Below are 26,021 nucleotides of genomic sequence, written 5' to 3'. Positions count from 1 at the left end.
ACTGAAAAAAAACATGTGTTGGTAATGTAAAAAGACCTACAGGACATGATATTAGCAGGGGGTCTTAAATTAAACTACTAAAGAGCCTCAACACTGTTTAGCTGCCAAAAGCAGTTGGAATTGGGCCTAAACAGTGTGGTAAGTCTTTAGGTGATGGCTATTGTGTCTGTTTTACCTCTTCCAAATGTTAGTGCTGGCAATAAAAAGAAAAAGTTTCCAATTTAAATAGCTAGAGAATAAAAACAATTTGACAGTAATGTGAAAAAACCTACAGCACCTGGTGTTCCCATGTGGTCTCCCACCCAAGTACTAACCAGGCCCAACACTGCTTAGCTTATAAGATCAGATGAGATTTGGCCTATCCAATGTGGTATGGCTGTAGGTGAGATACAGGCACTTTTTTGCCCTCTTCTACTTCTATCACCAGGTAAGCTAATAAAAAAAGTTTCCTAACTTTATTGGCTTACTGAAAAAAATCATGTGTTGGTAATGTAAAAAGACCTACAGGACATGATATTAGCAGGGGGTCTTAAATTAAACTACTAAAGAGGCTCAACACTGTTTAGCTGCCAAAAGCAGTTGGAATTGGGCCTAAACAGTGTGGTAAGTCTTTAGGTGATTGCTATTGTGTCTGTTTGACCTCTTCCAAATGTCTGTGCTGGCAATAAAAAGAAAAAAGTTTCCAATTTAAATAGCTAGAGAATAAAAACAATTTGCCAGTAATGTGAAAAAACCTACAGCACCTGGTGTTCCCATGTGGTCTCCCACCCAAGTACTAACCAGGCCCAACATTGCTTAGCTTCCAAGATCAGACGAGATTGGGCCTATCCAATGTGGTATGGCTGTAGGGGAGATACGGGCACTTTTTTGCCCTCTTCTACTTCTATCACCAGGTAAGCTAATACAAAAGTTTCCTAACTGTATTGGCTTACTGAAAAAAATCATGTGTTGGTAATGTAAAAAGACCTACAGGACATGATATTAGCAGAGGGTCTTAAATTAAACTACTAAAGAGCCTCAACACTGTTTAGCTGCCAAAAGCAGTTGGAATTGGGCCTAAACAGTGTGGTAAGTCTTTAGGTGATGGCTATTGTGTCTGTTTTACCTCTTCCAAATGTTAGTGCTGGCAATAAAAAGAAAAAGTTTCCAATTTAAATAGCTAGAGAATAAAAACAATTTGACAGTAATGTGAAAAAACCTACAGCACCTGGTGTTCCCATGTGGTCTCCCACCCAAGTACTAACCAGGCCCAACACTGCTTAGCTTATAAGATCAGATGAGATTTGGCCTATCCAATGTGGAATGGCTGTAGGTGAGATACAGGCACTTTTTTGCCCTCTTCTACTTCTATCACCAGGTAAGCTAATAAAAAAAGTTTCCTAACTTTATTGGCTTACTGAAAAAAATCATGTGTTGGTAATGTAAAAAGACCTACAGGACATGATATTAGCAGGGGGTCTTAAATTAAACTACTAAAGAGGCTCAACACTGTTTAGCTGCCAAAAGCAGTTGGAATTGGGCCTAAACAGTGTGGTAAGTCTTTAGGTGATTGCTATTGTGTCTGTTTGACCTCTTCCAAATGTCTGTGCTGGCAATAAAAAGAAAAAGTTTCCAATTTAAATAGCTAGAGAATAAAAACAATTTGCCAGTAATGTGAAAAGACCTACAGCACCTGGTGTTCCCATGTGGTCTCCCACCCAAGTACTAACCAGGCCCAACACTGCTTAGCTTCCAAGATGAGACGAGATTGGGCCTATCCAATGTGGTATGGATATGGGTGAGATACATGCACTTTTTTGCCCTCTTCTACTTCTATCACCAGGTAGGCTAATAAAAAAGTTTCCTAACTGTATTGGCTTACTGAAAAAAATCATGTGTTGGTAATGTAAAAAGACCTACAGGACATGATATTAGCAGGGGGTCTTAAATTAAACTACTAAAGAGGCTCAACACTCTATAGCTGCCAAAAGCAGTTGGAATTGGGCCTAAACAGTGTGGTAAGTCTTTAGGTGATGGCTATTGTGTCTGTTTGACCTCTTCCAAATGTCTGTGCTGGCAATAAAAAGAAAAAAGTTTCCAATTTAAATAGCTAGAGAATAAAAACAATTTTCCAGTAATGTGAAAAAACCTACAGCACCTGGTGTTCCCATGTGGTCTCCCACCCAAGTACTAACCAGGCCCAACACTGCTTAGCTTCCAAGATCAGACGAGATTGGGCCTATCCAATGTGGTATGGCTGTAGGGGAAATACAGGCACTTTTTTGCCCTCTTCTACTTCTATCACCAGGTAAGCTAATAAAAAAGTTTCCTAACTGTATTGGCTTACTGAAAAAAAACATGTGTTGGTAATGTAAAAAGACCTACAGGACATGATATTAGCAGGGGGTCTTAAATTAAACTACTAAAGAGCCTCAACACTGTTTAGCTGCCAAAAGCAGTTGGAATTGGGCCTAAACAGTTTGGTAAGTCTTTAGGTGATGGCTATTGTGTCTGTTTTACCTCTTCCAAATGTTAGTGCTGGCAATAAAAAGAAAAAGTTTCCAATTTAAATAGCTAGAGAATAAAAACAATTTGACAGTAATGTGAAAAAACCTACAGCACCTGGTGTTCCCATGTGGTCTCCCACCCAAGTACTAACCAGGCCCAACACTGCTTAGCTTATAAGATCAGATGATATTTGGCCTATCCAATGTGGTATGGCTGTAGGTGAGATACAGGCACTTTTTTGCCCTCTTCTACTTCTATCACCAGGTAAGCTAATAAAAAAAGTTTCCTAACTTTATTGGCTTACTGAAAAAAATCATGTGTTGGTAATGTAAAAAGACCTACAGGACATGATATTAGCAGGGGGTCTTAAATTAAACTACTAAAGAGGCTCAACACTGTTTAGCTGCCAAAAGCAGTTGGAATTGGGCCTAAACAGTGTGGTAAGTCTTTAGGTGATGGCTATTGTGTCTGTTTGACCTCTTCCAAATGTCTGTGCTGGCAATAAAAAGAAAAAGTTTCCAATTTAAATAGCTAGAGAATAAAAACAATTTGCCAGTAATGTGAAAAAACCTACAGCACCTGGTGTTCCCATGTGGTCTCCCACCCAAGTACTAACCAGGCCCAACATTGCTTAGCTTCCAAGATCAGACGAGATTGGGCCTATCCAATGTGGTATGGCTGTAGGGGAGATACGGGCACTTTTTTGCCCTCTTCTACTTCTATCACCAGGTAAGCTAATACAAAAGTTTCCTAACTGTATTGGCTTACTGAAAAAAATCATGTGTTGGTAATGTAAAAAGACCTACAGGACATGATATTAGCAGGGGGTCTTAAATTAAACTACTAAAGAGCCTCAACACTGTTTAGCTGCCAAAAGCAGTTGGAATTGGGCCTAAACAGTGTGGTAAGTCTTTAGGTGATGACTATTGTGTTTGTTTTACCTCTTCCAAATGTTAGTGCTGGCAATAAAAAGAAAAAGTTTCCAATTTAAATAGCTAGAGAATAAAAACAATTTGCCAGTAATGTGAAAAAACCTACAGCACCTGGATTTCCCATCCAAGTACTAGCCAGGCCCAACACTGCTTAGCTTATAAGATCAGATGAGATTGGGCCTATCCAATGTGGTATGGCTGTAGGTGAGATACAGGCACTTTTTTGCCCTCTTCTACTTCTATCACCAGGTAAGCTAATAAAAAAGTTTCCTAACTGTATTGGCTTACTGAAAAAAATCATGTGTTGGTAATGTAAAAATACCTACAGGACATGATATTAGCAGGGGGTCTTAAATTAAACTACTAAAGAGGCTCAACACTGTTTAGCTGCCAAAAGCAGTTGGAATTGGGCCTAAACAGTGTGGTAAGTCTTTAGGTGATGGATATTGTGTCTGTTTTACCTCTTCCAAATGTCAGTGCTGGCAATAAAAAGAAAAAGTTTCCAATTTAAATAGCTAGAGAATAAAAACAATTTGCCAGTAATGTGAAAAAACCTACAGCACCTGGTGTTCCCATGTGGTCTCCTACCCAAGTACTAACCAGGCCCAACACTGCTTAGCTTCCAAGATCAGACGAGATTGGGCCTATCCAATGAGGTATGGCTGTAGGTGAGATCCAGGCACTTTTTTGCCCTCTTCTACTTCTATCACCAGGTAAGCTAATAAAAAAGTTACCTAACTGTATTGGCTTACTGAAAAAAATCATGTGTTGGTAATGTAAAAAGACCTACAGGACATGATATTAGCAGGGGGTCTTAAATTAAACTGCTAAAGAGCCTCAACACTGTTTAGCTGCCAAAAGCAGTTGGAATTGGGCCTAAACAATGTGGTAAGTCTTTAGGTGATGGATATTGTGTCTGTTTTACCTCTTCCAAATGTCAGTGTTGGCAATAAAAAGAAAAAGTTTCCAATTTAAATAGTTAGAGAATAAAAACAATTTGCCAGTAATGTGAAAAAACCTACAGCACCTGGTGTTCCCATGTGGTCTCCCACCCAAGTACTAACCAGGCCCAACACTGTTTAGCTTCCAAGATCAGACAAGATTGGGCCTATCCAATGTGGTATGGCTGTAGGTGAGATACAGGCACTTTTTTGCCCTCTTCTACTTCTATCACCAGGTAAGGTAATACAAAAGTTTCCTAACTGTATTGGCTTACTGAAAAAAAATCATGTGTTGGTAATGTAAAAAGACCTACAGGACATGATATTAGCAGGGGGTCTTAAATTAAACTACTAAAGAGGCTCAACACTGTTTAGCTGCCAAAAGCAGTTGGAATTGTGCCTAAACAGTGTGGTAAGTCTTTAGGTGATGGCTGTTGTGTCTGTTTGACCTCTTCCAAATGTCTGTGCTGGCAATTAAAAGAAAAAGTTTCCAATTTAAATAGCTAGAGAATAAAAACAATTTGCCAGTAATGTGAAAAAACCTACAGCACCTGGTGTTCCCATGTGTTCTCCCACCTAAGTACTATCCAGGCCCAACACTGCTTAGCTTCCAAGATCAGACAAAATTGGGCCTATCCAATGTGGTATGGCTGTAGGTGAGATACAGGCACTTATTTGCCCTCTTCTACTTCTATCACCAGGTAAGCTAATAAAAAAGTTTCCTAACTGTATTGGCTTACTGAAAAAAATCATGTGTTGGTAACGTAAAAAGACCTACAGGACATGATATTAGCAGGGGGTCTTAAATTAAACTACTAAAGAGGCTCAACACTGTTTAGCTGCCAAAAGCAGTTGGAATTGGGCCTAAACAGTGTGGTAAGTCTTTAGGTGATGGCTATTGTGTCTGTTTGAACTCTTCCAAATGTCTGTGCTGGCAATAAAAAGAAAAAGTTTCCAATCTAAATAGCAAGAGAATAAAAACAATTTGCCAGTAATGTGAAAAAACCTACAGCACCTGGTGTTCCCATGTGGTCTCCCACCCAAGTACTAACCAGGCCCAACACTGCTTAGCTTCCAAGATCAGACAAGGTTGGGCCTATCCAATGTGGTATGGCTGTAGGTGAGATACAGGCACTTTTTTGCCCTCTTCTACTTCTATCACCACGTAAGCTAATACAAAAGTTTCCTAACTGTATTGGCTTACTGAAAAAAATCATGTGTTGGTAATGTAAAAAGACCTACAGGACATGATATTAGCAGGGGGTCTTAAATTAAACTACTAAAGAGGCTCAACACTGTTTAGCTGCCAAAAGCAGTTGGAATTGGGCCTAAACAGTGTGGTAAGTCTTTAGGTGATGGCTATTGTGTCTGTTTGACCTCTTCCAAATGTCTGTGCTGGCAATAAAAAGAAAAAGTTTCCAATTTAAATAGCTAGAGAATAAAAACAATTTGCCAGTAATGTGAAAAAACCTACAGCACCTGGTGTTCCCATGTGGTCTCCCACCCAAGTACTAACCAGGCCCAACACTGCTTAGCTTCCAAGATTAGACGAGATTGGGCCTATCCAATGTGGTATGGCTGTAGGTGAGATACAGGCACTTTTTTGCCCTCTTCTACTTCTATCACCAGGTAAGTTATAAAAAAGTTACCTAACTGTATTGGCTTACTGAAAAAAATCATGTGTTGGTAATGTAAAAAGACCTACAGGACATGATATTATCAGGGGGTCTTAAATTAAACTACTAAATAGCCTCAACACTGTTTACCTGCCAAAAGCAGTTGGAATTGGGCCTAAACAGTGTGGTAAGTCTTTAGGTGATGGATATTGTGTCTGTTTTACCTCTTCCAAATGTCAGTGCTGGCAATAAAAAGAAAAAGTTTCCAATTTAAATATCTAGAGAATAAAAACAATTTGCCAGTAATGTGAAAAAACCTACAGCACCTGGTGTTCCCATGTGGTCTCCCACCCAAGTACTATCTAGGCCCAACACTGCTTTGCTTCCAAGATCAGGCCTATCCAATGTGGTATGGCTGTAGGTGAGATACAGGTACTTTTTAGCCCTCTTCTACTTCTATCACCAGGTAAGCTAATACAAAAGTTTCCTAACTGTATTGGCTTACTGAAAAAAATCATGTGTTGGTAATGTAAAAAGACCTACAGGACATGATATTAGCAGGGGGTCTTAAATTAAACTACTAAAGAGGCTCAACACTGTTTAGCTGCCAAAAGCAGTTGGAATTGGGCCTAAACAGTATGGTAAGTCTTTAGGTGATGGCTATTGTGTCTGTTTGAACTCTTCCAAATGTCTGTGCTGGCAATAAAAAGAAAAAGTTTCCAATCTAAATAGCTAGAGAATAAAAACAATTTGCCAGTAATGTGAAAAAACCTACAGCACCTGGTGTTCCCATGTGGTCTCCCACCCAAGTACTAACCAGGCCCAACACTGCTTAGCTTCCAAGATCAGACGAGGTTGGGCCTATCCAATGTGGTATGGCTGTAGGTGAGATACAAGCACTTTTTTGCCCTCTTCTACTTCTATCACCAGGTAAGCTAATAAAAAAGTTTCCTAACTGTATTGGCTTACTTAAAAAAAATCATGTGTTGGTAATGTAAAAAGACCTACAGGACATGATATTAGCAGGGGGTCTTAAATTAAACTACTAAAGCGGCTCAACACTGTTTAGCTGCCAAAAGCATTTGGAATTGGGCCTAAACAGTATGGTAAGTCTTTAGGTGATGGCTATTGTGTCTGTTTGACCTCTTCCAAATGTCTGTACTGGCAATAAAAAGAAAAAGTTTCCAATTTAAATAGCTAGAGAATAAAAACAATTTGCCTGTAATGTGAAAAAACCTACAGCACCTGGTGTTCCCATGTGGTCTCCCACCCAAGTACTAACCAGGCCCAACACTGCTTAGCTTCCAAAATCAGACGAGATTGGGCCTATCCAAAGTGGTATGGCTGTAGGTGAGATACAGGCACTTTTTTGCCCTCTTCTACTTCTATCACCAGGTAAGCTAATAAAAAAGTTTCCTAACTGTATTGGCTTACTGAAAAAAATCATGTGTTGGTAATGTAAAAAGACCTACAGGACATGATATTAGCAGGGGGTCTTAAATTAAACTACTAAACCAGCTCAACACTGTTTAGCTGCTAAAAGCAGTTGGAATTGGGCCTAAACAGTGTGGTAAGTCTTTAGGTGATGGCTATTGTGTCTGTTTGACCTATTCCAAATGTCTGTACTGGCAATAAAAAGAAAAAGTTTCCAATTTAAATAGCTAGAGAATAAAAACAATTTGCCTGTAATGTGAAAAAACCTAGAGCACCTGGTGTTCCCATGTGGTCTCCCACCCAAGTACTAACCAGGCCCAACACTGCTTAGCTTCCAAGATCAGACGAGATTGGGCCTATCCAATGTGGTATGGCTGTAGGTGAGATACAGGCACTTTTTTGCCCTCTTCTACTTTTATCACCAGGTAAGCTAATAAAAAAGTTTCCTAACTGTATTGGCTTACTGAAAAAAATCATGTGTTGGTAATGTAAAAAGACCTACAGGACATGATATTAGCAGGGAGTCTTAAATTAAACTACTAAAGAGGCCCAACACTGTTTAGCTGCCAAAAGCAGTTGGAATTGGGCCTAAACAGTGTGGTAAGTCTTTAGGTGATGGCTATTGTGTCTGTTTGACCTCTTCCAAATGTCTGTGCTGGCAATAAAAAGAAAAAGTTTCCAATTTAAATAGCTAGAGAATAAAATTAATTTGCCAGTAATGTGAAAAAACCTACAGCACCTGGTGTTCCCATGTGGTCTCCCACCCAAGTACTAACCAGGCCCAACACTGCTTAGCTTCCAAGTTCAGACGAGATTGGGCCTATCCAATGTGGTATGGCTGTAGTTGAGATACAGGCACTTTTTTGCCCTCTTCTACTTCTATCACCAGGTAAGCTAATAAAAAAGTTTCCTAACTGTATTGGCTTACTGAAAAAAATCATGTGTTGGTAATGTAAAAAGACCTACAGGACATTATATTAGCAGGGGGTCTTAAATTAAACTACTAAAGAGGCTCAACACTGTTTAGCTGCCAAAAGCAGTTGGAATTGGGCCTAAACAGTTTGGTAAGTCTTTAGGTGATGGCTATTGTGTCTGTTTGACCTCTTCCAAATGTCTGTGCTGGCAATAAAAAGATAAAGTTTCCTATTTAAATAGCTAGAGAATAAAAACAATTTGCCAGTAATGTGAAAAAACCTACAGCACCTGGTGTTCCCATGTGGTCTCCCACCCAAGTACTAACCAGGCCCAACACTGCTTAGCTTCCAAGATCAGACGAGATTGGGCCTATCCAATGTGGTATGGCTGTAGGTGAGATACAGGCACTTTTTTGCCCTCTTCTACTTCTATCACCAGGTAAGCTAATAAAAAAGTTTTCTAACTGTATTGGCTTACTGAAAAAAATCATGTGTTGGTAATGTAAAAAGACCTACAGGACATGATATTAGCAGGGAGACTTAAATGAAACTACTAAAGAGGCCCAACACTGTTTAGCTGCCAAAAGCAGTTGGAATTGGGCCTAAACAGTGTGGTAAGTCTTTAGGTGATGGATATTGTGTCTGTTTTACCTCTTCCAAATGTCAGTGCTGGCAATAAAAAGAAAAAGTTTCCAATTTAAATATCTAGAGAATAAAAACAATTTGCCAGTAATGTGAAAAAACCTACAGCACCTGGTGTTCCCATGTGGTCTCCCACCCAAGTACTATCCAGGCCCAACACTGCTTTGCTTCCAAGATCAGGCCTATCCAATGTGGTATGGCTGTAGGTGAGATACAGGTACTTTTTTGCCCTCTTCTACTTCTATCACCAGGTAAGCTAATACAAAAGTTTCCTAACTGTATTGGCTTACTGAAAAAAATCATGTGTTGGTAATGTAAAAAGACCTACAGGACATGATATTAGCAGGGGGTCTTAAATTAAACTACTAAAGAGGCTCAACACTGTTTAGCTGCCAAAAGCAGTTGGAATTGGGCCTAAACAGTGTGGTAAGTCTTTAGGTGATGGCTATTGTGTCTGTTTGAACTCTTCCAAATGTCTGTGCTGGCAATAAAAAGAAAAAGTTTCCAATCTAAATAGCTAGAGAATAAAAACAATTTGCCAGTAATGTGAAAAAACCTACAGCACCTGGTGTTCCCATGTGGTCTCCCACCCAAGTACTAACCAGGCCCAACACTGCTTAACTTCCAAGATCAGACGAGGTTGGGCCTATCCAATGTGGTATGGCTGTAGGTGAGATACAGGCACTTTTTTGCCCTCTTCTACTTCTATCACCAGGTAAGCTAATAAAAAAGTTTCCTAACTGTATTGGCTTACTGAAAAAAATCATGTGTTGGTAATGTAAAAAGACCTACAGGACATGATATTAGCAGGGAGTCTTAAATTAAACTACTAAAGAGGCCCAACACTGTTTAGCTGCCAAAAGCAGTTGGAATTGGGCCTAAACAGTGTGGTAAGTCTTTTGGTGATGGCTATTGTGTCTGTTTGACCTCTTCCAAATGTCTGTACTGGCAATAAAAATAAAAAGTTTCCAATTTAAATAGCTAGAGAATAAAAAAAAAATTGCCTGTAATGTGAAAAAACCGACAGCACCTGGTGTTCCCATGTGGTCTCCCACCAAAGTACTAACCAGGCCCAACACTGCTTAGCTTCCAAGTTCAGACGAGATTGGGCCTATCCAATGTGGTATGGCTGTAGTTGAGATACAGGCACTTTTTTGCCCTCTTCTACTTCTATCACCAGGTAAGCTAATAAAAAAGTTTCCTAACTGTATTGGCTTACTGAAAAAAATCATGTGTTGGTAATGTAAAAAGACCTACAGGACATGATATTAGCAGGGGGTCTTAAATTAAACTACTAAAGAGGCTCAACACTGTTTAGCTGCCACAAGTAGTTGGAATTGGGCCTAAACAGTGTGGTAAGTCTTTAGGAGATGGCTATTGTGTCTGTTTGACCTCTTCCAAATGTCTGTACTGGCAATAAAAAGAAAAAGTTTCCAATTTAAATAGCTAGAGAATAAAAACAATTTGCCTGTAATGTCAAAAAACCTACAGCACCTGGTGTTCCCATGTGGTCTCCCACCCAAGTACTAACCAGGCCCAACACTGCTTAGCTTCCAAGATCAGACAAGATTGGGCCTATCCAATGTGGTATGGCTGTAGGTGAGATACAAGCACTTTTTTGCCCTCTTCTACTTCTATCACCAGGTAAGCTAATAAAAAAGTTTCCTAACTGTATTGGCTTACTGAAAAAAATCATGTGTTGGTAATGTAAAAAGACCTACAGGACATGATATTAGCAGGGGGTCTTAAATTAAACTACTAAAGAGGCTCAACACTGTTTAGCTGCCAAAAGCAGTTGGAATTGGGCCTAAACAGTGTGGTAAGTCTTTAGGTGATGGCTATTGTGTCTGTTTGACCTCTTCCAAATGTCTGTACTGGCAATAAAAAGAAAAAGTTTCCAATTTAAATAGCTAGAGAATAAAAACAATTTGCCTGTAATGTGAAAAAACCTACAGCACCTGGTGTTCCCATGTGGTCTCCCACCCAAGTACTAACCAGGCCCAACACTGCTTAGCTTCCAAGATCAGACGAGATTGGGCCTATCCAATGTGGTATGGCTGTAGGTGAGATACATGCACTTTTTTGCCCTCTTCTACTTCTATCACCAGGTAAGCTAATAAAAAAGTTTCCTAACTGTATTGGCTTACTGAAAAAAATCATGTTTTGGTAATGTAAAACGACCTACAGGACATGATATTAGCAGGGGGTCTTAAATTAAACTACTAAAGAGGATCAACACTGTTTAGCTGCCAAAAGCAGATGGAATTGGGCCTAAACAGTGTGGTAAGTCTTTAGGTGATGGCTATTGTGTCTGTTTGACCTCTTCCAAATGCCTGTACTGGCAATAAAAAGAAAAAGTTTCCAATTTAAATAGCTAGAGAATAAAAACAATTTGCCTGTAATGTGAAAAAACCTACAGCACCTGGTGTTCCCATGTGGTCTCCCACCCAAGTACTAACCAGGCCCAACACTGCTTAGCTTCCAAGAACAGATGAGATTGGGCCTATCCAATGTGGTATGGCTGTAGGTGAAATACAGGCACTTTTTAGCCCTCTTCTACTTCTATCACCAGGTAAGCTAATAAAAAAGTTTCCTAACTGTATTGGCTTACTGAAAAAAATCATGTGTTGGTAATGTAAAAAGACCTACAGGACATGATATTAGCAGGGGGTCTTAAATTAAACTACTAAAGAGGCTCAACACTGTTTAGCTGCCAAAAGCAGTTGGAATTGGGCCTAAACAGTGTGGTAAGTCTTTATGTGATGGCTATTGTGTCTGTTTGACCTCTTCCAAATGTCTGTACTGGCAATAAAAAGAAAAAGTTTCCAATTTAAATAGCTAGAGAATAAAAACAATTTGCCTGTAATGTGAAAAACCCTACAGCACCTGGTGTTCCCATGTGGTCTCCCACCAAAGTACTAACCAGGCCCAACACTGCTTAGCTTCCAAGATCAGACGAGATTGGGCCTATCCAATGTGGTATGGCTGTAGGTGAGATACAGGCACTTTTTTTGCCCTCTTCTACTTCTATCACCAGGTAAGCTAATACAAAAGTTCCCTAACTGTATTGGCTTACGGAAAAAAATCATGTGTTGGTAATGTAAAAAGACCTACAGGACATGATATTAGCAGGGGGTCTTAAATTAAACTACAAAAGAGGCTCAACACTGTTTAGCTGCCAAAAGCAGTTGGAATTGAGCCTAAACAGTGTGGTAAGTCTTTAGCTGATGGCTATTGTGTCTGTTTGACCTCTTCCAAATGTCTGTGCTGGCAATAAAATGAAAAAGTTTCCAATATAAATAGCTAGAGAATAAAAACAATTTGCCAGTGATGTGAAAAAACCTACAGCACCTGGTGTTCCCATGTGGTCTCCCACCCAAGTACTAACCAGGCCCAACACTGCTTAGCTTCCAAGATCAGACGAGATTGGGCCTATCCAATGTGGTATGGCTGTAGGTGAGTTAAATTCACTTTTTTGCCCTCTTCTACTTCTATCACCAGGTAAGCTAATAAAAAAGTTTCCTAACTGTATTGGCTTACTGAAAAAAATCATGTGTTGGTAATGTAAAAAGACCTACAGGACATGATATTAGCAGGGGGTCTTAAATTAAACTACTAAAGAGGCTCAACACTGTTTAGCTGCCAAAAGCAGTTGGAATTGGGCCTAAACAGTGTGGTAAGTATTTAGGTGATGGCTATTGTGTCTGTTTGAACTCTTCCAAATGTCTGTGCTGGCAATAAAAAGAAAAAGTTTCCAATCTAAATAGCTAGAGAATAAAAACAATTTGCCAGTAATGTGAAAAAACCTACAGCACCTGGTGTTCCCATGTGGTCTCCCACCCAAGTACTAACCAGGCCCAACACTGCTTAGCTTCCAAGATCAGACGAGGTTGGGCCTATCCAATGTGGTATGGCTGTAGGTGAGATACAAGCACTTTTTTGCCCTCTTCTACTTCTATCACCAGGTAAGCTAATAAAAAAGTTTCCTAACTGTATTGGCTTACTTAAAAAAAATCATGTGTTGGTAATGTAAAAAGACCTACAGGACATGATATTAGCAGGGGGTCTTAAATTAAACTACTAAAGCGGCTCAACACTGTTTAGCTGCCAAAAGCAGTTGGAATTGGGCCTAAACAGTGTGGTAAGTCTTTAGGTGATGGCTATTGTGTCTGTTTGACCTCTTCCAAATGTCTGTACTGGCAATAAAAAGAAAAAGTTTCCAATTTAAATAGCTAGAGAATAAAAACAATTTGCCTGTAATGTGAAAAAACCTACAGCACCTGGTGTTCCCATGTGGTCTCCCACCCAAGTACTAACCAGGCCCAACACTGCTTAGCTTCCAAAATCAGACGAGATTGGGCCTATCCAATGTGGTATGGCTGTAGGTGAGATACAGGCACTTTTTTGCCCTCTTCTACTTCTATCACCAGGTAAGCTAATAAAAAAGTTTCCTAACTGTATTGGCTTACTGAAAAAAATCATGTGTTGGTAATGTAAAAAGACCTACAGGACATGATATTAGCAGGGGGTCTTAAATTAAACTACTAAACCAGCTCAACACTGTTTAGCTGCCAAAAGCAGTTGGAATTGGGCCTAAACAGTGTGGTAAGTCTTTAGGTGATGGCTATTGTGTCTGTTTGACCTATTCCAAATGTCTGTACTGGCAATAAAAAGAAAAAGTTTCCAATTTAAATAGCTAGAGAATAAAAACAATTTGCCTGTAATGTGAAAAAACCTACAGCACCTGGTGTTCCCATGTGGTCTCCCACCCAAGTACTAACCAGGCCCAACACTGCTTAGCTTCCAAGATCAGACGAGATTGGGCCTATCCAATGTGGTATGGCTGTAGGTGAGATACAGGCACTTTTTTGCCCTCTTCTACTTTTATCACCAGGTAAGCTAATAAAAAAGTTTCCTAACTGTATTGGCTTACTGAAAAAAATCATGTGTTGGTAATGTAAAAAGACCTACAGGACATGATATTAGCAGGGAGTCTTAAATTAAACTACTAAAGAGGCCCAACACTGTTTAGCTGCCAAAAGCAGTTGGAATTGGGCCTAAACAGTGTGGTAAGTCTTTAGGTGATGGCTATTGTGTCTGTTTGACCTCTTCCAAATGTCTGTGCTGGCAATAAAAAGAAAAAGTTTCCAATTTAAATAGCTAGAGAATAAAATTAATTTGCCAGTAATGTGAAAAAACCTACAGCACCTGGTGTTCCCATGTGGTCTCCCACCCAAGTACTAACCAGGCCCAACACTGCTTAGCTTCCAAGTTCAGACGAGATTGGGCCTATCCAATGTGGTATGGCTGTAGTTGAGATCCAGGCACTTTTTTGCCCTCTTCTACTTCTATCACCAGGTAAGCTAATAAAAAAGTTTCCTAACTGTATTGGCTTACTGAAAAAAATTATGTGTTGGTAATGTAAAAAGACCTACAGGACATTATATTAGCAGGGGGTCTTAAATTAAACTACTAAAGAGGCTCAACACTGTTTAGCTGCCAAAAGCAGTTGGAATTGGGCCTAAACAGTTTGGTAAGTCTTTAGGTGATGGCTATTGTGTCTGTTTGACCTCTTCCAAATGTCTGTGCTGGCAATAAAAAGATAAAGTTTCCTATTTAAATAGCTAGAGAATAAAAACAATTTGCCAGTAATGTGAAAAAACCTACAGCACCTGGTGTTCCCATGTGGTCTCCCACCCAAGTACTAACCAGGCCCAACACTGCTTAGCTTCCAAGATCAGACGAGAGTGGGCCTATCCAATGTGGTATGGCTGTAGGTGAGATACAGGCACTTTTTTGCCCTCTTCTACTTCTATCACCAGGTAAGCTAATAAAAAAGTTTCCTAACTGTATTGGCTTACTGAAAAAAATCATGTGTTGGTAATGTAAAAAGACCTACAGGACATGATATTAGCAGGGGGTCTTAAATTAAACTACTAAACAGGCTCAACACTGTTTAGCTGCCAAAAGCAGTTGGAATTGAGCCTAAACAGTGTGGTAAGTCTTTAGCTGATGGCTATTGTGTCTGTTTGACCTCTTCCAAATGTCTGTGCTGGCAATAAAATGAAAAAGTTTCCAATATAAATAGCTAGAGAATAAAAACAATTTGCCAGTGATGTGAAAAAACCTACAGCACCTGGTGTTCCCTTGTGGTCTCCCACCCAAGTACTAACCAGGCCCAACACTGCTTAGCTTCCAAGATCAGACGAGATTGGGCCTATCCAATGTGGTATGGCTGTAGGTGAGTTAAATTCACTTTTTTGCCCTCTTCTACTTTTATCACCAGGTAAGCTAATAAAAAAGTTTCCTAACTGTATTGGCTTACTGAAAAAAATCATGTGTTGGTAATGTAAAAAGACCTACAGGACATGATATTAGCAGGGGGTCTTAAATTAAACTACTAAAGAGGCTCAACACTGTTTAGCTGCCAAAAGCAGTTGGAATTGGGCCTAAACAGTGTGGTAAGTCTTTAGGTGATGGCTATTGTGTTTGTTTGACCTCTTCCAAATGTCTGTACTGGCAATAAAAAGAAAAAGTTTCCAATTTAAATAGCTAGAGAATAAAAACAATTTGCCTGTAATGTGAAAAAACCTACAGCACCTGGTGTTCCCATGTGGTCTCCCACCCAAGTACTAACCAGGCCCAACACTGCTTAGCTTCCAAGATCAGACGAGATTGGGCCTATCCAATGTGGTATGGCTGTAGGTGAGATACATGCACTTTTTTGCCCTCTTCTACTTCTATCACCAGGTAAGCTAATAAAAAAGTTTCCTAACTGTATTGGCTTACTGAAAAAAATCATGTGTTGGTAATGTAAAACGACCTACAGGACATGATATTAGCAGGGGGTCTTAAATTAAACTACTAAAGAGGATCAACACTGTTTAGCTGCCAAAAGCAGATGGAATTGGGCCTAAACAGTGTGGTAAGTCTTTAGGTGATGGTTATTGTGTCTGTTTGACCTCTTCCAAATGCCTGTACTGGCAATAAAAAGAAAAAGTTTCCAATTTAAATAGCTAGAGAATAAAAACAATTTGCCTGTAATGTGAAAAAACCTACAGCACCTGGTGTTCCCATGTGGTCTCCCACCCAAGTACTAACCAGGCCCAACACTGCTTAGCTTTCAAGAACAGACGAGATTGGGCCTATCCAATGTGGTATGGCTGTAGGTGAAACACAGGCACTTTTTAGCCCTCTTCTACTTCTATCACCAGGTAAGCTAATAAAAAAGTTTCCTAACTGTATTGGCTTACTGAAAAAAATCATGTGTTGGTAATGTAAAAAGACCTACAGGACATGATATTAGCAGGGGGTCTTAAATTAAACTACTAAAGAGGCTCAACACTGTTTAGCTGCCAAAAGCAGTTGGAATTGGGCCTAAACAGTGTGGTAAGTCTTTATGTGATGGCTATTGTGTCTGTTTGACCTCTTCCAAATGTCTGTACTGGCAATAAAAAGAAAAAGTTTCCAATTTAAATAGCTAGAGAATAAAAACAATTTGCCTGTAATGTGAAAAACCCTACAGCACCTGGTGTTCCCATGTGGTCTCCCACCAAAGTACTAACCAGGCCCAACACTGCTTAGCTTCCAAGATCAGACGAGATTGGGCCTATCCAATGTGGTATGGCTGTAGGTGAGATACAGGCACTTTTTTGCCCTCTTCTACTTCTATCACCAGGTAAGCTAATACAAAAGTTCCCTAACTGTATTGGCTTACGGAAAAAAATCATGTGTTGGTAATGTAAAAAGACCTACAGGACATGATATTAGCAGGGGGTCTTAAATTAAACTACAAAAGAGGCTCAACACTGTTTAGCTGCCAAAAGCAGTTGGAATTGAGCCTAAACAGTGTGGTAAGTCTTTAGCTGATGGCTATTGTGTCTGTTTGACCTCTTCCAAATGTCTGTGCTGGCAATAAAATGAAAAAGTTTCCAATATAAATAGCTAGAGAATAAAAACAATTTGCCAGTGATGTGAAAAAACCTACAGCACCTGGTGTTCCCATGTGGTCTCCCACCCAAGTACTAACCAGGCCCAACACTGCTTAGCTTCCAAGATCAGACGAGATTGGGCCTATCCAATGTGGTATGGCTGTATGTGAGTTAAATTCACTTTTTTGCCCTCTTCTACTTCTATCACCAGGTAAGCTAATAAAAAAGTTTCCTAACTGTATTGGCTTACTGAAAAAAATCATGTGTTGGTAATGTAAAAAGACCTACAGGACATGATATTAGCAGGGGGTCTTAAATTAAACTACTAAAGAGGCTCAACACTGTTTAGCTGCCAAAAGTAGTTGGAATTGGGCCTAAACAGTGTGGTAAGTCTTTAGGAGATGGCTATTGTGTCTGTTTGACCTCTTCCAAATGTCTGTACTGGCAATAAAAAGAAAAAGTTTCCAATTTAAATAGCTAGAGAATAAAAACAATTTGCCTGTAATGTGAAAAAACCTACAGCACCTGGTGTTCCCATGTGGTCTCCCACCCAAGTACTAACCAGGCCCAACACTGCTTAGCTTCCAAGATCAGACAAGATTGGGCCTATCCAATGTGGTATGGCTGTAGGTGAGATATAGGCACTTTTTTGCCCTCTTCTACTTCTATCACCAGGTAAGCTAATAAAAAAGTTTCCTAACTGTATTGGCTTACTGAAAAAAATCATGTGTTGGTAATGTAAAAAGACCTACAGGACATGATATTAGCAGGGGGTCTTAAATTAAACTACTAAACAGGCTCAACACTGTTTAGCTGCCAAAAGCAGTTGGAATTGGGCCTAAACAGTGTGGTAAGTCTTTAGGTGATGGCTATTGTGTCTGTTTGACCTCTTCCAAATGTCTGTACTGGCAATAAAAAGAAAAAGTTTCCAATTTAAATAGCTAGAGAATAAAAACAATTTGCCTGTAATGTGAAAAAACCTACAGCACCTGGTGTTCCCATGTGGTCTCCCACCCAAGTACTAACCAGGCCCAACACTGCTTAGCTCCCAAGATCAGACGAGATTGGGCCTATCCAATGTGGTATGGCTGTAGGTGAGATACAGGCACTTTTTTGCCCTCTTCTACTTCTATCACCAGGTAAGCTAATAAAAAAGTTTCCTAACTGTATTGGCTTACTGAAAAAAATCATGTGTTGGTAATGTAAAAAGACCTACAGGACATGATATTAGCAGGGAGTCTTAAATTAAACTACTAAAGAGGACCAACACTGTTTAGCTGCCAAAAGCAGTTGGAATTGGGCCCAAACAGTGTGGTAAGTCTTTAGGTGATGGCTATTGTGTCTGTTTGACCTCTTCCAAATGTCTGTGCTGGCAATAAAAAGAAAAAGTTTCCAATTTAAATAGCTAGAGAATAAAAACAATTTGCCAGTAATGTGAAAAAACCTACAGCACCTGGTGTTCCCATGTGGTCTCCCACCCAAGTACTAACCAGGCCCAACACTGCTTAGCTTCCAAGATCAGGCCTATCCAATGTGGTATGGCTGTAGTTGAGATACAGGCACCTTTTTGCCCTCTTCTACTTCTATCACCAGGTAAGCTAATAAAAAAGTTTCCTAACTGTATTGGCTTACTGAAAAAAATCATGTGTTGGTAATGTAAAAAGACCTACAGGACATGATATTAGCAGGGGGTCTTAAATTAAACTACTAAAGAGGCTCAACACTGTTTAGCTGCCAAAAGCAGTTGGAATTGGGCCTAAACAGTTTGGTAAGTCTTTAGGTGATGGCTATTGTGTCTGTTTGACCTCTTCCAAATGTCTGTGCTGGCAATAAAAAGATAAAGTTTCCTATTTAAATAGCTAGAGAATAAAAACAATTTGCCAGTAATGTGAAAAAACCTACAGCACCTGGTGTTCCCATGTGGTCTCCCACCCAAGTACTAACCAGGCCCAACACTGCTTAGCTTCCAAGATCAGACGAGATTGGGCCTATCCAATGTAGTATGGCTGTAGGTGAGTTAAAGGCACTTTTTTGCCCTCTTCTACTTCTATCACCAGGTAAGCTAATACAAAAGTTTCCTAACTGTATTGGCTTACTGAAAAAAATCATGTGTTGGTAATGTAAAAAGACCTACAGGACATGATATTAGCAGGGGGTCTTAAATTAAACTACTAAAGAGGCTCAACACTGTTTAGCTGCCAAAAGCAGTTGGAATTGGGCCTAAACAGTGTGGTAAGTCTTTAGGTGATGGCTATTGTGTCTGTTTGACCTCTTCCAAATGTCTGTACTGGCAATAAAAAGAAAAAGTTTCCAATTTAAATAGCTAGAGAATAAAAACAATTTGCCTGTAATGTGAAAAAACCTACAGCACCTGGTGTTCCCATGTGGTCTCCCACCCAAGTACTAACCAGGCCCAACACTGCTTAGCTTCCAAGATCAGACGAGATTGGGCCTATCCAATGTGGTATGGCTGTAGGTGAGATACATGCACTTTTTTGCCCTCTTCTACTTCTATCACCAGGTAAGCTAATAAAAAAGTTTCCTAACTGTATTGGCTTACTGAAAAAAATCATGTGTTGGTAATGTAAAACGACCTACAGGACATGATATTAGCAGGGGGTCTTAAATTAAACTACTAAAGAGGATCAACACTGTTTAGCTGCCAAAAGCAGATGGAATTGGGCCTAAACAGTGTGGTAAGTCTTTAGTTGATGGCTATTGTGTCTGTTTGACCTCTTCCAAATGCCTGTACTGGCAATAAAAAGAAAAATTTTCCAATTTAAATAGCTAGAGAATAAAAACAATTTGCCTGTAATGTGAAAAAACCTACAGCACCTGGTGTTCCCATGTGGTCTCCCACCCAAGTACTAACCAGGCCCAACACTGCTTAGCTTCCAAGAACAGACGAGATTGGGCCTATCCAATGAGGTATGGCTGTAGGTAAAATACAGGCACTTTTTAGCCCTCTTCTACTTCTATCACCAGGTAAGCTAATAAAAAAGTTTCCTAACTGTATTGGCTTACTGAAAAAAATCATGTGTTGGTAATGTAAAAAGACCTACAGGACATGATATTAGCAGGGGGTCTTAAATTAAACTACTAAAGAGGCTCAACACTGTTTAGCTGCCAAAAGCAGTTGGAATTGGGCCTAAACAGTTTGGTAAGTCTTTAGGTGATGGCTATTGTGTCTGTTTGACCTCTTCCAAATGTCTGTGCTGGCAATAAAAAGATAAAGTTTCCTATTTAAATAGCTAGAGAATAAAAACAATTTGCCGGTAATGTGAAAAAACCTACAGCACCTGGTGTTCCCATGTGGTCTCCCACCCAAGTACTAACCAGGCCCAACACTGCTTAGCTTCCAAGATCAGACGAGATTGGGCCTATCCAACGTGGTATGGCTGTAGGTGAGTTAAAGGCACTTTTTTGCCCTCTTCTACTTCTATCACCAGGTAAGCTAATACAAAAGTTTCCTAACTGTATTGGCTTACTGAAAAAAATCATGTGTTGGTAATGTAAAAAGACCTACAGGACATGATATTAGCAGGGGGTCTTAAATTAAACTACTAAAGAGGCTCAACACTGTTTAGCTGCCAAAAGCAGTTGGAATTGGGCCTAAACAGTGTGGTAAGTCTTTAGGTGATGGCTATTGTGTCTGTTTGACCTCTTCCAAATGTCTGTACTGGTAATAAAAAGAAAAAGTTTCCAATTTAAATAGCTAGAGAATAAAAACAATTTGCCTGTAATGTGAAAAACCTACAGCACCTGGTGTTCCCATGTGGTCTCCCACCCAAGTACTAACCAGGCCCAACACTGCTTAGCTTCCAAGATCAGACGAGATTGGGCCTATCCAATGTGGTATGGCTGTAGGTGAGATACATTCACTTTTTTGCCCTCTTCTACTTCTATCACCAGGTAAGCTAATAAAAAAGTTTCCTAACTGTATTGGCTTACTGAAAAAAATCATGTGTTGGTAATGTAAAACGACCTACAGGACATGATATTAGCAGGGGGTCTTAAATTAAACTACTAAAGAGGATCAACACTGTTTAGCTGCCAAAAGCAGATGGAATTGGGCCTAAACAGTGTGGTAAGTCTTTAGGTGATGGCTATTGTGTCTGTTTGACCTCTTCCAAATGCCTGTACTGGCAATAAAAAGAAAAAGTTTCCAATTTAAATAGCTAGAGAATAAAAACAATTTGCCTGTAATGTGAAAAAACCTACAGCACCTGGTGTTCCCATGTGGTCTCCCACCCAAGTACTAACCAGGCCCAACACTGCTTAGCTTCCAATAACAGATGAGATTGGGCCTATCCAATGTGGTATGGCTGTAGGTGTAATACAGGCACTTTTTTGCCCTCTTCTACTTCTATCACCAGGTAAGCTAATAAAAAAGTTTCCTAACTGTATTGGCTTACTGAAAAAAATCATGTGTTGGTAATGTAAAAAGACCTACAGGACATGATATTATCAGGGGGTCTTAAATTAAACTACTAAATAGCCTCAACACTGTTTACCTGCCAAAAGCAGTTGGAATTGGGCCTAAACAGTGTGGTAAGTCTTTAGGTGATGGATATTGTGTCTGTTTTACCTCTTCCAAATGTCAGTGCTGGCAATAAAAAGAAAAAGTTTCCAATTTAAATATCTAGAGAATAAAAACAATTTGCCAGTAATGTGAAAAAACCTACAGCACCTGGTGTTCCCATGTGGTCTCCCACCCAAGTACTATCCAGGCCCAACACTGCTTTGCTTCCAAGATCAGGCCTATCCAATGTGGTATGGCTGTAGGTGAGATACAGGTACTTTTTTGCCCTCTTCTACTTCTATCACCAGGTAAGCTAATACAAAAGTTTCCTAACTGTATTGGCTTACTGAAAAAAATCATGTGTTGGTAATGTAAAAAGACCTACAGGACATGATATTAGCAGGGGGTCTTAAATTAAACTACTAAAGAGGCTCAACACTGTTTAGCTGCCAAAAGCAGTTGGAATTGGGCCTAAACAGTGTGGTAAGTCTTTAGGTGATGGCTATTGTGTCTGTTTGAACTCTTCCAAATGTCTGTGCTGGCAATAAAAAGAAAAAGTTTCCAATCTAAATAGCTAGAGAATAAAAACAATTTGCCAGTAATGTCAAAAAACCTACAGCACCTGGAGTTCCCATGTGGTCTCCCACCCAAGTACTATCCAGGCCCAACACTGCTTTGCTTCCAAGATCAGGCCTATCCAATGTGGTATGGCTGTAGGTGAGATACAGGTACTTTTTTGCCCTCTTCTACTTCTATCACCAGGTAAGCTAATACAAAAGTTTCCTAACTGTATTGGCTTACTGAAAAAAAATCATGTGTTGGTAATGTAAAAAGACCTACAGGACATGATATTAGCAGGGGGTCTTAAATTAAACTACTAAAGAGGCTCAACACTGTTTAGCTGCCAAAAGCAGTTGGAATTGGGCCTAAACAGTGTGGTAAGTCTTTAGGTGATGGCTATTGTGTCTGTTTGAACTCTTCCAAATGTCTGTGCTGGCAATAAAAAGAAAAAGTTTCCAATCTAAATAGCTAGAGAATAAAAACAATTTGCCAGTAATGTGAAAAAACCTACAGCACCTGGTGTTCCCATGTGGTCTCCCACCCAAGTACTAACCAGGCCCAACACTGCTTAACTTCCAAGATCAGACGAGGTTGGGCCTATCCAATGTGGTATGGCTGTAGGTGAGATACAAGCACTTTTTTGCCCTCTTCTACTTCTATCACCAGGTAAGCTAATAAAAAAGTTTCCTAACTGTATTGGCTTACTGAAAAAAATCATGTGTTGGTAATGTAAAACGACCTACAGGACATGATATTAGCAGGGGGTCTTAAATTAAACTACTAAAGAGGATCAACACTGTTTAGCTGCCAAAAGCAGATGGAATTGGGCCTAAACAGTGTGGTAAGTCTTTAGGTGATGGCTATTGTGTCTGTTTGACCTCTTCCAAATGCCTGTACTGGCAATAAAAAGAAAAAGTTTCCAATTTAAATAGCTAGAGAATAAAAACAATTTGCCTGTAATGTGAAAAAACCTACAGCACCTGGTGTTCCCATGTGGTCTCCCACCCAAGTACTAACCAGGCCCAACACTGCTTAGCTTTTAAGAACAGACGAGATTGGGCCTATCCAATGTGGTATGGCTGTAGGTGAAATACAGGCACTTTTTAGCCCTCTTCTACTTCTATCACCAGGTAAGCTAATAAAAAAGTTTCCTAACTGTATTGGCTTACTGAAAAAAATCATGTGTTGGTAATGTAAAAAGACCTACAGGACATGATATTAGCAGGGGGTCTTAAATTAAACTACTAAAGAGGCTCAACACTGTTTAGCTGCCAAAAGCAGTTGGAATTGGGCCTAAACAGTGTGGTAAGTCTTTAGGTGATGGCTATTGTGTCTGTTTGACCTCTTCCAAATGTCTGTACTGGCAATAAAAAGAAAAAGTTTCCAATTTAAATAGCTAGAGAATAAAAACAATTTGCCTGTAATGTGAAAAAACCTACAGCACCTGGTGTTCCCATGTGGTCTCCCACCCAAGTACTAACCAGGCCCAACACTGCTTAGCTTCCAAGATCAGACGAGATTGGGCCTATCCAATGTGGTATGGCTGTAGGTGAGATACATGCACTTTTTTGCCCTCTTCTACTTCTATCACCAGGTAAGCTAATAAAAAAGTTTCCTAACTGTATTGGCTTACTGAAAAAAATCATGTGTTGGTAATGTAAAACGACCTACAGGACATGATATTAGCAGGGGGTCTTAAATTAAACTACTAAAGAGGATCAACACTGTTTAGCTGCCAAAAGCAGTTGGAATTGGGCCTAAACAGTGTGGTAAGTCTTTAGGTGATGGCTATTGTGTCTGTTTGACCTCTTCCAAATGTCTGTTTTGGCAATAAAAAGAAAAAGTTTCCAATTTAAATAGCTAGAGAATAAAAACAATTTGCCTGTAATGTGAAAAAACCTACAGCACCTGGTGTTCCCATGTGGTCTCCCACCCAAGTACTAACCAGGCCCAACACTGCTTAGCTTCCAAGAACAGACGAGATTGGGCCTATCCAATGTGGTATGGCTGTAGGTGAAATACAGGCACTTTTTTGCCCTCTTCTACTTCTATCACCAGGTAAGCTAATAAAAAAGTTTCCTAACTGTATTGGCTTACTGAAAAAAATCATGTGTTGGTAATGTAAAAAGACCTACAGGACATGATATTATCAGGGGGTCTTAAATTAAACTACTAAATAGCCTCAACACTGTTTACCTGCCAAAAGCAGTTGGAATTGGGCCTAAACAGTGTGGTAAGTCTTTAGGTGATGGATATTGTGTCTGTTTTACCTCTTCCAAATGTCAGTGCTGGCAATAAAAAGAAAAAGTTTCCAATTTAAATATCTAGAGAATAAAAACAATTTGCCAGTAATGTGAAAAAACCTACAGCACCTGGTGTTCCCATGTGGTCTCCCACCCAAGTACTATCCAGGCCCAACACTGCTTTGCTTCCAAGATCAGGCCTATCCAATGTGGTATGGCTGTAGGTGAGATACAGGTACTTTTTTGCCCTCTTCTACTTCTATCACCAGGTAAGCTAATACAAAAGTTTCCTAACTGTATTGGCTTACTGAAAAAAATCATGTGTTGGTAATGTAAAAAGACCTACAGGACATGATATTAGCAGGGGGTCTTAAATTAAACTACTAAAGAGGCTCAACACTGTTTAGCTGCCAAAAGCAGTTGGAATTGGGCCTAAACAGTGTGGTAAGTCTTTAGGTGATGGCTATTGTGTCTGTTTGAACTCTTCCAAATGTCTGTGCTGGCAATAAAAAGAAAAAGTTTCCAATCTAAATAGCTAGAGAATAAAAACAATTTGCCAGTAATGTGAAAAAACCTACAGCACCTGGTGTTCCCATGTGGTCTCCCACCCAAGTACTATCCAGGCCCAACACTGCTTTGCTTCCAAGATCAGGCCTATCCAATGTGGTATGGCTGTAGGTGAGATACAGGTACTTTTTTGCCCTCTTCTACTTCTATCACCAGGTAAGCTAATACAAAAGTTTCCTAACTGTATTGGCTTACTGAAAAAAATCATGTGTTGGTAATGTAAAAAGACCTACAGGACATGATATTAGCAGGGGGTCTTAAATTAAACTACTAAAGAGGATCAACACTGTTTAGCTGCCAAAAGCAGTTGGAATTGGGCCTAAACAGTGTGGTAAGTCTTTAGGTGATGGCTATTGTGTCTGTTTGAACTCTTCCAAATGTCTGTGCTGGCAATAAAAAGAAAAAGTTTCCAATCTAAATAGCTAGAGAATAAAACAATTTGCCAGTAATGTGAAAAAACCTACAGCACCTGGTGTTCCCATGTGGTCTCCCACCCAAGTACTAACCAGGCCCAACACTGCTTAACTTCCAAGATCAGACGAGGTTGGGCCTATCCAATGTGGTATGGCTGTAGGTGAGATACAAGCACTTTTTTGCCCTCTTCTACTTCTATCACCAGGTAAGCTAATAAAAAAGTTTCCTAACTGTATTGGCTTACTTAAAAAAAATCATGTGTTGGTAATGTAAAAAGACCTACAGGACATGATATTAGCAGGGGGTCTTAAATTAAACTACTAAAGAGGCTCAACACTGTTTAGCTGCCAAAAGCAGTTGGAATTGGGCCTAAACAGTGTGGTAATTCTTTAGGTGATGGCTATTGTGTCTGTTTGACCTCTTCCAAATGTCTGTACTGGCAATAAAAAGAAAAAGTTTCCAATTTAAATAGCTAGAGAATAAAAACAATTTGCCTGTAATGTGAAAAAACCTACAGCACCTGGTGTTCCCATGTGGTCTCCCACCCAAGTACTAACCAGGCCCAACACTGCTTAGCTTCCAAGATCAGACAAGCTTGGGCCTATCCAATGTGGTATGGCTGTAGGTGAGATACAGGCACTTTTTTGCCCTCTTCTACTTCTATCACCAGGTAAGCTAATAAAAAAGTTTCCTAACTGTATTGGCTTACTGAAAAAAATCATGTGTTGGTAATGTAAAAAGACCTACAGGACATGATATTAGCAGGGGGTCTTAAATTAAACTACTAAACAGGCTCAACACTGTTTAGCTGCCAAAA

The 26,021-nt window shown here is 39.7% G+C and overlaps 42 non-coding genes and 14 pseudogenes across 42 annotated transcripts; all 56 read right to left on the bottom strand.

Moving 5' to 3' along the window:
• Window positions 1–265: 265 nt before the first annotated feature.
• Window positions 266–384, bottom strand: LOC146057107 (5S ribosomal RNA). Its single transcript, XR_014469680.1, has one exon. It is a non-coding gene; the product is annotated as a 5S ribosomal RNA (ribosomal RNA).
• Window positions 385–731: 347 nt separating this feature from the next.
• LOC146056917 (5S ribosomal RNA) lies at window positions 732–850 on the bottom strand. Its single transcript, XR_014469507.1, has one exon. It is a non-coding gene; the product is annotated as a 5S ribosomal RNA (ribosomal RNA).
• A 345-nt stretch (window positions 851–1,195) lies between these two features.
• Window positions 1,196–1,314, bottom strand: LOC146057130 (5S ribosomal RNA; annotated as a pseudogene).
• A 346-nt stretch (window positions 1,315–1,660) lies between these two features.
• LOC146057165 (5S ribosomal RNA) lies at window positions 1,661–1,779 on the bottom strand (annotated as a pseudogene).
• A 346-nt stretch (window positions 1,780–2,125) lies between these two features.
• Window positions 2,126–2,244, bottom strand: LOC146056974 (5S ribosomal RNA). The gene has a single exon (XR_014469559.1). It is a non-coding gene; the product is annotated as a 5S ribosomal RNA (ribosomal RNA).
• A 345-nt stretch (window positions 2,245–2,589) lies between these two features.
• Window positions 2,590–2,708, bottom strand: LOC146057156 (5S ribosomal RNA; annotated as a pseudogene).
• Window positions 2,709–3,054: 346 nt separating this feature from the next.
• On the bottom strand, window positions 3,055–3,173 carry LOC146056915 (5S ribosomal RNA). Its single transcript, XR_014469506.1, has one exon. It is a non-coding gene; the product is annotated as a 5S ribosomal RNA (ribosomal RNA).
• A 345-nt stretch (window positions 3,174–3,518) lies between these two features.
• On the bottom strand, window positions 3,519–3,625 carry LOC146057186 (5S ribosomal RNA; annotated as a pseudogene).
• Window positions 3,626–3,970: 345 nt separating this feature from the next.
• Window positions 3,971–4,089, bottom strand: LOC146057038 (5S ribosomal RNA). Its single transcript, XR_014469617.1, has one exon. It is a non-coding gene; the product is annotated as a 5S ribosomal RNA (ribosomal RNA).
• Window positions 4,090–4,434: 345 nt separating this feature from the next.
• Window positions 4,435–4,553, bottom strand: LOC146057057 (5S ribosomal RNA). Its single transcript, XR_014469635.1, has one exon. It is a non-coding gene; the product is annotated as a 5S ribosomal RNA (ribosomal RNA).
• A 346-nt stretch (window positions 4,554–4,899) lies between these two features.
• On the bottom strand, window positions 4,900–5,018 carry LOC146057155 (5S ribosomal RNA; annotated as a pseudogene).
• A 345-nt stretch (window positions 5,019–5,363) lies between these two features.
• Window positions 5,364–5,482, bottom strand: LOC146057106 (5S ribosomal RNA). The gene has a single exon (XR_014469679.1). It is a non-coding gene; the product is annotated as a 5S ribosomal RNA (ribosomal RNA).
• A 345-nt stretch (window positions 5,483–5,827) lies between these two features.
• LOC146057039 (5S ribosomal RNA) lies at window positions 5,828–5,946 on the bottom strand. Its single transcript, XR_014469618.1, has one exon. It is a non-coding gene; the product is annotated as a 5S ribosomal RNA (ribosomal RNA).
• Window positions 5,947–6,290: 344 nt separating this feature from the next.
• On the bottom strand, window positions 6,291–6,399 carry LOC146057185 (5S ribosomal RNA; annotated as a pseudogene).
• Window positions 6,400–6,744: 345 nt separating this feature from the next.
• Window positions 6,745–6,863, bottom strand: LOC146056999 (5S ribosomal RNA). Its single transcript, XR_014469582.1, has one exon. It is a non-coding gene; the product is annotated as a 5S ribosomal RNA (ribosomal RNA).
• Window positions 6,864–7,209: 346 nt separating this feature from the next.
• Window positions 7,210–7,328, bottom strand: LOC146057053 (5S ribosomal RNA). Its single transcript, XR_014469631.1, has one exon. It is a non-coding gene; the product is annotated as a 5S ribosomal RNA (ribosomal RNA).
• Window positions 7,329–7,673: 345 nt separating this feature from the next.
• On the bottom strand, window positions 7,674–7,792 carry LOC146057069 (5S ribosomal RNA). The gene has a single exon (XR_014469646.1). It is a non-coding gene; the product is annotated as a 5S ribosomal RNA (ribosomal RNA).
• A 345-nt stretch (window positions 7,793–8,137) lies between these two features.
• LOC146056920 (5S ribosomal RNA) lies at window positions 8,138–8,256 on the bottom strand. Its single transcript, XR_014469510.1, has one exon. It is a non-coding gene; the product is annotated as a 5S ribosomal RNA (ribosomal RNA).
• Window positions 8,257–8,601: 345 nt separating this feature from the next.
• On the bottom strand, window positions 8,602–8,720 carry LOC146056899 (5S ribosomal RNA). Its single transcript, XR_014469491.1, has one exon. It is a non-coding gene; the product is annotated as a 5S ribosomal RNA (ribosomal RNA).
• A 345-nt stretch (window positions 8,721–9,065) lies between these two features.
• Window positions 9,066–9,174, bottom strand: LOC146057181 (5S ribosomal RNA; annotated as a pseudogene).
• Window positions 9,175–9,519: 345 nt separating this feature from the next.
• Window positions 9,520–9,638, bottom strand: LOC146056958 (5S ribosomal RNA). Its single transcript, XR_014469545.1, has one exon. It is a non-coding gene; the product is annotated as a 5S ribosomal RNA (ribosomal RNA).
• A 346-nt stretch (window positions 9,639–9,984) lies between these two features.
• On the bottom strand, window positions 9,985–10,103 carry LOC146057062 (5S ribosomal RNA). The gene has a single exon (XR_014469639.1). It is a non-coding gene; the product is annotated as a 5S ribosomal RNA (ribosomal RNA).
• Window positions 10,104–10,448: 345 nt separating this feature from the next.
• LOC146057023 (5S ribosomal RNA) lies at window positions 10,449–10,567 on the bottom strand. The gene has a single exon (XR_014469604.1). It is a non-coding gene; the product is annotated as a 5S ribosomal RNA (ribosomal RNA).
• Window positions 10,568–10,912: 345 nt separating this feature from the next.
• LOC146056898 (5S ribosomal RNA) lies at window positions 10,913–11,031 on the bottom strand. Its single transcript, XR_014469490.1, has one exon. It is a non-coding gene; the product is annotated as a 5S ribosomal RNA (ribosomal RNA).
• Window positions 11,032–11,376: 345 nt separating this feature from the next.
• Window positions 11,377–11,495, bottom strand: LOC146056946 (5S ribosomal RNA). Its single transcript, XR_014469534.1, has one exon. It is a non-coding gene; the product is annotated as a 5S ribosomal RNA (ribosomal RNA).
• A 345-nt stretch (window positions 11,496–11,840) lies between these two features.
• Window positions 11,841–11,959, bottom strand: LOC146056997 (5S ribosomal RNA). Its single transcript, XR_014469580.1, has one exon. It is a non-coding gene; the product is annotated as a 5S ribosomal RNA (ribosomal RNA).
• Window positions 11,960–12,305: 346 nt separating this feature from the next.
• LOC146056897 (5S ribosomal RNA) lies at window positions 12,306–12,424 on the bottom strand. Its single transcript, XR_014469489.1, has one exon. It is a non-coding gene; the product is annotated as a 5S ribosomal RNA (ribosomal RNA).
• A 345-nt stretch (window positions 12,425–12,769) lies between these two features.
• Window positions 12,770–12,888, bottom strand: LOC146056998 (5S ribosomal RNA). Its single transcript, XR_014469581.1, has one exon. It is a non-coding gene; the product is annotated as a 5S ribosomal RNA (ribosomal RNA).
• A 346-nt stretch (window positions 12,889–13,234) lies between these two features.
• LOC146056985 (5S ribosomal RNA) lies at window positions 13,235–13,353 on the bottom strand. Its single transcript, XR_014469569.1, has one exon. It is a non-coding gene; the product is annotated as a 5S ribosomal RNA (ribosomal RNA).
• Window positions 13,354–13,698: 345 nt separating this feature from the next.
• LOC146056896 (5S ribosomal RNA) lies at window positions 13,699–13,817 on the bottom strand. The gene has a single exon (XR_014469488.1). It is a non-coding gene; the product is annotated as a 5S ribosomal RNA (ribosomal RNA).
• A 345-nt stretch (window positions 13,818–14,162) lies between these two features.
• LOC146056919 (5S ribosomal RNA) lies at window positions 14,163–14,281 on the bottom strand. The gene has a single exon (XR_014469509.1). It is a non-coding gene; the product is annotated as a 5S ribosomal RNA (ribosomal RNA).
• Window positions 14,282–14,626: 345 nt separating this feature from the next.
• Window positions 14,627–14,745, bottom strand: LOC146057056 (5S ribosomal RNA). The gene has a single exon (XR_014469634.1). It is a non-coding gene; the product is annotated as a 5S ribosomal RNA (ribosomal RNA).
• A 345-nt stretch (window positions 14,746–15,090) lies between these two features.
• LOC146056924 (5S ribosomal RNA) lies at window positions 15,091–15,209 on the bottom strand. The gene has a single exon (XR_014469514.1). It is a non-coding gene; the product is annotated as a 5S ribosomal RNA (ribosomal RNA).
• Window positions 15,210–15,554: 345 nt separating this feature from the next.
• Window positions 15,555–15,673, bottom strand: LOC146056895 (5S ribosomal RNA). Its single transcript, XR_014469487.1, has one exon. It is a non-coding gene; the product is annotated as a 5S ribosomal RNA (ribosomal RNA).
• A 345-nt stretch (window positions 15,674–16,018) lies between these two features.
• LOC146057078 (5S ribosomal RNA) lies at window positions 16,019–16,137 on the bottom strand. The gene has a single exon (XR_014469654.1). It is a non-coding gene; the product is annotated as a 5S ribosomal RNA (ribosomal RNA).
• Window positions 16,138–16,482: 345 nt separating this feature from the next.
• Window positions 16,483–16,601, bottom strand: LOC146056996 (5S ribosomal RNA). The gene has a single exon (XR_014469579.1). It is a non-coding gene; the product is annotated as a 5S ribosomal RNA (ribosomal RNA).
• A 345-nt stretch (window positions 16,602–16,946) lies between these two features.
• Window positions 16,947–17,065, bottom strand: LOC146056983 (5S ribosomal RNA). Its single transcript, XR_014469567.1, has one exon. It is a non-coding gene; the product is annotated as a 5S ribosomal RNA (ribosomal RNA).
• Window positions 17,066–17,410: 345 nt separating this feature from the next.
• On the bottom strand, window positions 17,411–17,529 carry LOC146057022 (5S ribosomal RNA). The gene has a single exon (XR_014469603.1). It is a non-coding gene; the product is annotated as a 5S ribosomal RNA (ribosomal RNA).
• Window positions 17,530–17,874: 345 nt separating this feature from the next.
• Window positions 17,875–17,993, bottom strand: LOC146056962 (5S ribosomal RNA). Its single transcript, XR_014469548.1, has one exon. It is a non-coding gene; the product is annotated as a 5S ribosomal RNA (ribosomal RNA).
• Window positions 17,994–18,338: 345 nt separating this feature from the next.
• Window positions 18,339–18,447, bottom strand: LOC146057182 (5S ribosomal RNA; annotated as a pseudogene).
• Window positions 18,448–18,792: 345 nt separating this feature from the next.
• Window positions 18,793–18,911, bottom strand: LOC146056961 (5S ribosomal RNA). Its single transcript, XR_014469547.1, has one exon. It is a non-coding gene; the product is annotated as a 5S ribosomal RNA (ribosomal RNA).
• A 345-nt stretch (window positions 18,912–19,256) lies between these two features.
• LOC146056893 (5S ribosomal RNA) lies at window positions 19,257–19,375 on the bottom strand. Its single transcript, XR_014469486.1, has one exon. It is a non-coding gene; the product is annotated as a 5S ribosomal RNA (ribosomal RNA).
• Window positions 19,376–19,720: 345 nt separating this feature from the next.
• Window positions 19,721–19,839, bottom strand: LOC146057030 (5S ribosomal RNA). Its single transcript, XR_014469610.1, has one exon. It is a non-coding gene; the product is annotated as a 5S ribosomal RNA (ribosomal RNA).
• Window positions 19,840–20,184: 345 nt separating this feature from the next.
• Window positions 20,185–20,303, bottom strand: LOC146056913 (5S ribosomal RNA). Its single transcript, XR_014469504.1, has one exon. It is a non-coding gene; the product is annotated as a 5S ribosomal RNA (ribosomal RNA).
• Window positions 20,304–20,647: 344 nt separating this feature from the next.
• LOC146056892 (5S ribosomal RNA) lies at window positions 20,648–20,766 on the bottom strand. Its single transcript, XR_014469485.1, has one exon. It is a non-coding gene; the product is annotated as a 5S ribosomal RNA (ribosomal RNA).
• Window positions 20,767–21,111: 345 nt separating this feature from the next.
• Window positions 21,112–21,230, bottom strand: LOC146057079 (5S ribosomal RNA). Its single transcript, XR_014469655.1, has one exon. It is a non-coding gene; the product is annotated as a 5S ribosomal RNA (ribosomal RNA).
• A 345-nt stretch (window positions 21,231–21,575) lies between these two features.
• LOC146057179 (5S ribosomal RNA) lies at window positions 21,576–21,684 on the bottom strand (annotated as a pseudogene).
• Window positions 21,685–22,029: 345 nt separating this feature from the next.
• On the bottom strand, window positions 22,030–22,138 carry LOC146057184 (5S ribosomal RNA; annotated as a pseudogene).
• A 346-nt stretch (window positions 22,139–22,484) lies between these two features.
• LOC146056957 (5S ribosomal RNA) lies at window positions 22,485–22,603 on the bottom strand. Its single transcript, XR_014469544.1, has one exon. It is a non-coding gene; the product is annotated as a 5S ribosomal RNA (ribosomal RNA).
• A 345-nt stretch (window positions 22,604–22,948) lies between these two features.
• Window positions 22,949–23,067, bottom strand: LOC146057131 (5S ribosomal RNA; annotated as a pseudogene).
• A 345-nt stretch (window positions 23,068–23,412) lies between these two features.
• Window positions 23,413–23,531, bottom strand: LOC146056891 (5S ribosomal RNA). Its single transcript, XR_014469484.1, has one exon. It is a non-coding gene; the product is annotated as a 5S ribosomal RNA (ribosomal RNA).
• A 345-nt stretch (window positions 23,532–23,876) lies between these two features.
• Window positions 23,877–23,995, bottom strand: LOC146056990 (5S ribosomal RNA). Its single transcript, XR_014469574.1, has one exon. It is a non-coding gene; the product is annotated as a 5S ribosomal RNA (ribosomal RNA).
• Window positions 23,996–24,340: 345 nt separating this feature from the next.
• On the bottom strand, window positions 24,341–24,449 carry LOC146057178 (5S ribosomal RNA; annotated as a pseudogene).
• A 345-nt stretch (window positions 24,450–24,794) lies between these two features.
• LOC146057177 (5S ribosomal RNA) lies at window positions 24,795–24,903 on the bottom strand (annotated as a pseudogene).
• Window positions 24,904–25,247: 344 nt separating this feature from the next.
• LOC146056956 (5S ribosomal RNA) lies at window positions 25,248–25,366 on the bottom strand. Its single transcript, XR_014469543.1, has one exon. It is a non-coding gene; the product is annotated as a 5S ribosomal RNA (ribosomal RNA).
• Window positions 25,367–25,712: 346 nt separating this feature from the next.
• LOC146057111 (5S ribosomal RNA) lies at window positions 25,713–25,831 on the bottom strand (annotated as a pseudogene).
• Between the last annotated feature and the right edge of the window lie 190 nt (window positions 25,832–26,021).

This window comes from Crinia signifera, unplaced genomic scaffold, assembly GCF_055691185.1.
Source record: "Crinia signifera unplaced genomic scaffold, ASM5569118v1 HAP2_SCAFFOLD_99, whole genome shotgun sequence".
Lineage (NCBI taxonomy): Eukaryota > Metazoa > Chordata > Amphibia > Anura > Myobatrachidae > Crinia > Crinia signifera.
The sequence above is the reverse complement of the archived record's forward strand: the minus strand, read 5'-3'. Positions and strand labels throughout refer to the sequence as shown.